The sequence below is a fragment of the Sesamum indicum genome, linkage group LG11, assembly GCF_000512975.1.
Source record: "Sesamum indicum cultivar Zhongzhi No. 13 linkage group LG11, S_indicum_v1.0, whole genome shotgun sequence".
In the NCBI taxonomy this organism is placed as follows: domain Eukaryota; kingdom Viridiplantae; phylum Streptophyta; class Magnoliopsida; order Lamiales; family Pedaliaceae; genus Sesamum; species Sesamum indicum.
In genome coordinates, this window is record NC_026155.1 from 7,994,219 (window position 1) to 8,002,170 (window position 7,952).

Genomic DNA, 7,952 nt, shown 5'->3' on the forward strand with positions numbered 1-7,952 from the left:
ATTCAGAGGATGTTCTTATAATATGAATTTGTGTAATTTATAATGAAGGGTAAAAAAATAATTCTACATAAAAAAAATGTTCCCTTTTACTTTAATAGTCGCTAGTGTTAGAGGAGATAGATTTAATTTTTTAAATTTGAAGGGGTTTAAGTATAACTGGATCAAGTTTTAGAAGAGTGTTATAATTATCCCTTTTTAAATAATTAGGAAGTGTTAAAAATCTTGAATAATTAATGAAAAAATAGTCAATGTACAGATCTCGATTGATGTGTGATAAAGGATCAAAATCTCTTAAGTATTTATTTAACAATTTCAGAGATAATTTCTTAGTCAGTTATAATAAATTTACCATGTTTTACTTTAAAGCGATTATGACTGCAAGTTGAAATTATTAAGTTGGTTGTCTGCGTGGCCTAGTACCAATTCACGCTAGTCTCACACACTAGAGGTCCCCGATTTGAACCCGGGCTCAAACATTTATTTGATTTGATAAGTATTAGAAAAAAAAAAATCAAAATTATCATCCCTAACTTACAGCATGAAACTTGCAATTTTTCCATAAAAATGCATATATTTTTTATTAAAAATTTTATTATTTTTTACTCATAAAAAAATAAATTAATAATATCTATAATTGAAAAATTAGAGCTGTAATGATATAATTTTGAAGCTCCGCAAATCAATATGCCCCAGCATGAGATTTGGGCATGAGTTATGCTGAACAACTAGTAGACTATAAAAATATCAGCTTTTACTATAAAATTTCCTATTTATTACTCATCTTAAAGAAAATAAATAAATTAACATTCATAGTTTAATAAATTAGAGTCATAAAAATATAATTTATAGCACCATAGATCAATAGCCCCAACTTGGGTGTGCTTAGAGTAGTGTTGAATATATAGACTAAAAAAACTCAAAAAAAAAGTAAATAAATTAGAGTCTTAATGATAAAATAAATATGGCACATGTCCCTTATTATTTCTGGCCCAGCCCAAGTCCTCCTTATACTCACCTAGATAGCTTGGCCCATTACTCAGTCTCGGCCCACTCCTCACCCAACTCGGCTCCTCTATTTATATTGTTCTCTCCTTCTGTAAAATTTAGCCCTAACCCTAATATGTTCCTTCTCCTCATCTCTTCTATCACTCCTCTCGGGTTTCTCCACCGCCTTTTTCCTCTCTTTCCGAAATTAAGCCTCAGGTGGTTTTTGGTGAAGCACACAAATAGAAAAAAACTATCTCCCTCTCTCACCACCAATTAAAAATTTCTTCATGAACATTTTCTTAGTGGAAATCTGAGTGGTCCTTTGTGGACGGTGACAGTGTGGTTCTTGGGATAAGAAAGCTTTGGGCTCCCCTTTTTCGAATATGGCCCCTGAGCCATATTTCCCGCCTGAGCTTGTTGTTTCTTTTTACTGTCTGCATTAGATCTATTTATATTACTCTTTTAATCTTTATTTTGTAATATTATTTTGTACAAGAGTTTTCTAACCCACATTCCTTTGTACTAGTTGTTTGGATTTATATTCATTTCTGGGCTCACTACTGGTGGACTGCGTCCAACACTTAAAAATATATGTTTCAAACTTCGCAAACCAACATGCTCCCAGCAAGGGGTTTGGCGAGGGTAGTGTTGAACAACTAGACTATAAAAATATTTTTTTTAACTAAAAATTCACCTATGTTGTACTTCCCTTAGAGAAAATAAATTAATCAAGTCCACAAATTTTAAAAAATTAAAGACATAATTATATAATTTGAATCACTGTAAATCAACATCTCCCAACATACGGGTTGTCGAGGGCAATGCTGGACAAATGAACTACAAAATAGGAAAATTGCAATTTTTCCATCCTATTACTTAGGGAGTGACAATTTCAATCCTGCACAAATTAATTTGCACAATTTAGTCATGTAACTTTAGAAATTGATAATTTCACACTTTTTTGATCGAAAAAAAGCACGTGTTGAGCACATGGCCTTTAAAATTGGGACATTCCCTCCAGATTGGAACAAAATTATAAAATTTTTAAAGTTATAGGACTAAATTACGAAATTCAATTTGTGCATGACGAAAATTGCCACCCCTTTAAAATTATAGGATGAAAATTGCAACTTTTTTTATAATTGTTTATAAATTTAAATAAAAAGATATAAAATCTTGAGTCACAACGCTATAATTTAAAACATATATGTTTCATTTGTTTGTTTCTTCCGAATCAAATTCCAATACACTATGGCGGCACCAAAGAAAAACTGTAAACACTGAGAAATTTATGCTGAAAACACTGAGGATTTATGTTGAAAACAAGAACAAACAACTTTGCAAAAACTAACAAACATCACCTTCAAACTATCACCTCTAAATCAGTCCTACACTAACCACCCTCACTTTATATCTCCAATGACAGTGGTGGCAATGAAAAAGTGACTGATCAATTTATAAGCAACAAAAGAAATAGGTCATTTTTGTGCGACATTTCATAAAGGCTAGAATTGTGGTACTTGCTAAATGTAATTACTACGAAAAACTTCTATCTGGTAGTATTACAATTACCCATGGTACAAAGGCGATCATGAGTACTTTGAGGTCGTTTTGAATGGTATGAATTCGAATATTAAGCTTGATTGTTTAAATATTGATAGGGGTACCTCATACTCATTTGGAAAAAGACATAAATAATCCTCCGACAACACTAAAATCTCGAATCAGGTCGCGTCTTGGGTTGTGTAGCTTGATCGGACCCGCTCTGATAACCCGAGATCTAGACCATAAATCATCTGACAACTCATAATTTAAGATGACGCCACGTGGACCAGAAGGTAGGTATATTTAGCCCTATCAATACCCTCATTCCATGGCATTTATGGTAAGAGATATTCATTACTCGCTACCTCATTTATTACTTGAGAGCACCATTTATCATCTTGAACTTGAGCTAACTTAAGCATTTGGATAGTCATACTGAATCATGGATTACCTCCCTTTAGGAGATGGCATCCTACTGGATCGCAGATCACCACTTCTTGAGAGATTGCAAATTTGACCCGAATCATTTGGCGTCGTCTGTGGGAATCTAAGAAGATCATTCACGTTTTGAGATAAAAATGACATCCAGGAGACACCATACATTTGGAGGCAGTGAGAAGACCCCTCAAAGGCAAGGTGGTTAGATAGTTCAATTGTTGAGGGATAAGCTACAACAATTGATCGAGGAGGTAGGTAGAAATGCATTAGTGGAATATGAAAGAAAAACAACTACCTCAATAAAGAGAATCTGAGAAGCAACAGTTATTTAAAGAAAAAGAGGTCAAAAGGGACTAAAAAAATTGACGAGCAAGGAAGTGCCTGAGAAAGACCAAAAAGTTAGAATTTTCAGACTTTGGATCGAGTGCAAAAGGCTAAGGAATTTAAAGATTGAGATCGCAAAGAGGGACATAGAAAAGTTGACATGTGAAAAAGATGCTAGTGGTACATGACCTCTAGATCAACGTAATAAGTTGTAAATACAAGGGTAAGGTGAATATGACGAAAGATGCTAAGTGGCCCAGACTTGAAAAAAGCCAAGAATTTAGAGATCGAGATCGTGAAGAGGGAGATAGAATGTTGAGGTATGAAAGATACCATCACAAGAATCCTTATGCAAAATACCAAGGTTACACCACATTGACAACGACTCGGGTAAGAGCATTGATGATGGTAGAGAACACTAATGTCTTAATGTGGCCAGAAAAGTAAATGGACACTCCGACCATAGAAAAATCAAGAAAGTACTGTCATTTTCTTAAAGGTAGTACTGTCATTTTCATAAAAATAGAGGACATAATACACAAGATTTGTGGCTCTTACAAGATGAGAGTGAAATGCTAATTAGACGAGGATATTTAAAAAATAATGTTAAGAAAAATAAAGGCGAGAAGTAAGAAGAATAACCGAGGAGATCGAAGAGTAGATCCCGCAGTATAGAGAGATTTGCAAAGGCTAGATCTCGATAAGACATCTGGAAAAGGGGTCATAAGCATGATAGCATAAGAACTCAACGTAAGTGACTCTTGTAGAGCTGTAAATTTCGCTAAAAATATTTAGCAAGGTCAGGACATTAGCTTTAAAAATGAAGTTTTGGGCACTTAAGTGGTCACGAGGTCCCTTGATAGGTAGACACAACTAATTAGCTCTATCTTCTCTTAATGTTTGCCATATTATCACTTGAAATCAAAATTTTTAAGTTAGAATAAAAGATGTTCGGGTTGTGTAGAACCCCAAAAATAGGTCAGAGAAAAAAGAAACAAAAAAAACCACATAGATCAGGTCAAGAAGGAGTTCGACCTCGAAAATAAAATTATTGGAGAGATGGAGGTTTGTATTTAGAAACCAAAAATAACTTTCAAAGAATAGACCCGAAGGTCATTTTACATAGATGGAAGGTAAATCCCAAGGTTAGACCTCTAGAATAGAAGAAGCGACATATTAAAGGCCAAAAAAACAATGATAGAGAGTGGGACGAGGGCTGGGGGGGATAGAGCGAGAGAGACGGAAATGATGATCGCACCAAGAGGTAATGAAAAATAACTGTTCCATGAGGGCATGCTTTTTATCTAAAAAAGAGTTTCATGTAGGTCGCACACTGAGGTCGAAATCGTTTTATCGTCGAAAAAGGACTAGTTGGAAAATATGAAAAAATTATCTTAATGGAGATCTCGCACGGAGGTCGCACTATCTGAAAAAGATTTGAGTTAAGCTCCAATAGGGTCATGTACCTCCCATGAGGTCGCGCTAGTATTAGACAACTCATGATTTGATATGACACCACGTGGACCAGAAGGTAGGCACATTTAGCCCTATAAATCCCCTCATTTCATGTCATTTATGGTAAGACATATTTATTACTCACTACCTCATTTATTATTGAGATCGCCATTTACCATCTCAAACTTGAGCTGACTTAGAAATTGGAGAGTCTTTGCGAAGACCATCCTGACCACCTAACGTGTTTTTCTCTTTTCAAAGATCACCTAAACCATCTGGGATAATTATATTGGATCGCAGATCACCAACCCTTAGGAAATTGAGACTTGACCCGGATCAAATACCATTAGAGCAGATGAGATTGAAGTATATGATGAGGAAAATATCAAAAAATTTACAAATTATTGCATGGACTTGGATGTATAGTGTCTTTGATAACAGATAATTGGACTTTCGATTATTCACATATTGTTTATTGTTATTTGACTGCTCATTTTGTAAACCATAATAGGGAATTGCAAAGAAGTTTGAATTTTGGTGATGCTTTGGTGTAACGTTGTGAAAGAAATGACTGGTGATGCTTTGTCTAATGTTATGAAAGAAGTGATAATCTGAAATAGAATGTAAAGAAGAAGTTATTTTCAATTATTATTAATGATGTTATAAATAATTATGTCTATATTAGAAAATAGATCATGACTAAAATTTATTAAATGTAAGATTTTGATGGGGAAATCCCTAATTTACCAAAAATACCCTTAATGAAAGGCATTTCTGTAATTTCTTGGTACATGACCCGCGTCCTACTCCATTGGGTCGGGTAGAATCCGCCTCGAAAGATGAAGACCCGATTTAATAAGAGTCGTCCGATTTGAGACGCTATCGCCCAGATGATGACACATGAACCCAACCACTGTATATCTCTAGAGCTATAAATACCCCGACACTTCATTTATTGAGGTAACTGTTGCCTATTATTTTCGACCTACAATTCTAGTTCGCACATTTTTACCTCGATCAACTCTAACTTGAGCGTCGGAGGGTCATTGTCGGGGACGTACCCGACGAGCCTCACGTTCGTGTTTCTATTCTCAGGACGCAATCACTAGATCGTGTGAGGATACGTGGCCTAGTTCAATCAACAGTCGTGATCGCATATTTCGAGCTCGGTCAGATTTAGTACACACATCTTAATTTTTCAAATTGCAAATCGTGCATGATTGAATAAACCAAGAATATTAATTTGTTGAAAAAATACGTAAAATTGTAAGGTACTTGAATAAATCTCCTATGATAAGTGAAAAAAGAAATAAATTGCATTAAATTAATATAACGTAGTGGGCAAGAAGTAAATAGCTATCGAAGTAAAAATTATCCCTTTTTAATAATTAGGAACTGTCAAAAATCTTGAACAATTAATGAAAAAATAGTCAATGTACATATCTCACCTGATGTGCAATAAAGGATCAAAATCATAGTTTATTTAATATTTTCAGAGACTTGAAACGTTCAGTTGGTTGTCTGGGTGGTGTAGTTGGTTATCACGCTAGTCTCACACACTAGAGGTCCCCGGTTCGAACCCGGGCTCAGACATTAATTTTTATTTAATAATTATTTATATGTTAAGAAAAAAATATATATTCTTGTTGAATAAGCATTTATGCGTTTTTACTAAATAATTTGTTTCAATATATAAATTAACGAAAAAGTCCTTCTACGGCGCTCCAAATCCACCGTCCATAATTCAGTGCCTGCTCACGACTACAAAATCTTTACCCCCAAAAACAGAGAGTAAGAAATTGCCTGAAATTTCCCATTGTTTAGGGCTTTGATTAGGATTCATAAACCCCAGACCAATGGAATTCAAACCTCCGCCAAAGAGGAAGAAAGTCGATGCTGTATCTTCTTTCAGGTAATCCATTTACCTGCTTGTTCACAGGGATTAAAAGAAAAAGTACTGAGAGAGTTTGAGATGTTGCAAGGTTCCATGATGCTGTCCTGACTGAGTTGATTTTTTTGGATCAATTAGTGAGCTTTTATGTAGTGGTAATACGGGGAATGCATTGTGGTGGATTATCTTTTACCGAAACTAAATTTTGCTTGATTTATGCAAGGAGATGTACTTTGAATGGTTGGGCTTCCCTGTGGATATGTTGCAATAGCCTCTTTACAGTTTATATTTGATTTGTTGTGTTCTGTTTCACCCTTAGTTTTTGGGGCAGGTATCTGGGATTTTGTGGGCATGAACGTAAAATGCATCTAGTGTGTAAGATTTCCTTTTGAATGTGGATTATTGTAATTCTATGATTTTGTAGTCTCTGCCCCTGTTCCTGGGGTATTATGCTTTCACACTGGAAATAAAAGCATCTAAACTTCTCGTCTATAGTCTTATCTAAAATTTGAAATTATATTGCTCTAATGTAATTATCTATTTACCACATCCCGGAGAAAAAGAGAGGTTCTTATTTATGCAAAATGTTTGATTGTTTTATTGAGCTGCTAACCCTGCCGTTTCTGTGATGTGGCACACCCCTTCTCTTAGTACTTCTGTTGTCTCACCATCGGAGAAGAGAGACGTGGTTCTGCAACTTATCAATAAATCAGAAGTATGTTGCTTTTTAATTATTATATGCTGTACTTTAATTGTAGCCGTCCCTCATAAGTTTGGTATCTTAAACATGATTATGATATTTGTTCAGGTTTCTGAGACTGAATCCAGCAGGAACAATTTAAGGATTCGAGAGGCGAGGAACTCTGCAGTGGCCCAGGCTCAATATGAAGGTTGCATGGGCAATTTTAGAATATTTGACTCACCGTATGGGAATTATCTCGTCCCAGTAATTCCAACTCGTGCAGAACTTGGTGGATAACCTTCTGATAGTTTTGTTTGTTGAGACTCCTCAGCACAAGAAGGCACTTGATTGAGGTTTGCCTCTGACCAATATTATCTTAAACATTTTACAGTCGAATCAGCTCTTCAGTTGCTTGAGCTTGATATATATGGAAAAGAATAGCTGACTTCTTTACTGCTAAGTTGGGAACTTGTGAAAGTGAATCACTTCAGAACATACAGAATTGCAAAAGGAATCAGTTTCTGATGAAAACAGTTTCTTCATTGGTTTGAGCAGTCATGACATATAACTGTAAGCTATTGCCAACTAGAATGGCATATATTTAGCTTGTGCTTCTGAAAAGTGTTGCTT

General features: G+C 35.1%; 1 non-coding gene across 1 annotated transcript; it reads left to right on the plus strand.

Annotated features, from left to right (window-relative positions):
* Positions 6,269-6,342, plus strand: TRNAV-CAC. The gene has a single exon. It is a non-coding gene; the product is annotated as a tRNA-Val (tRNA).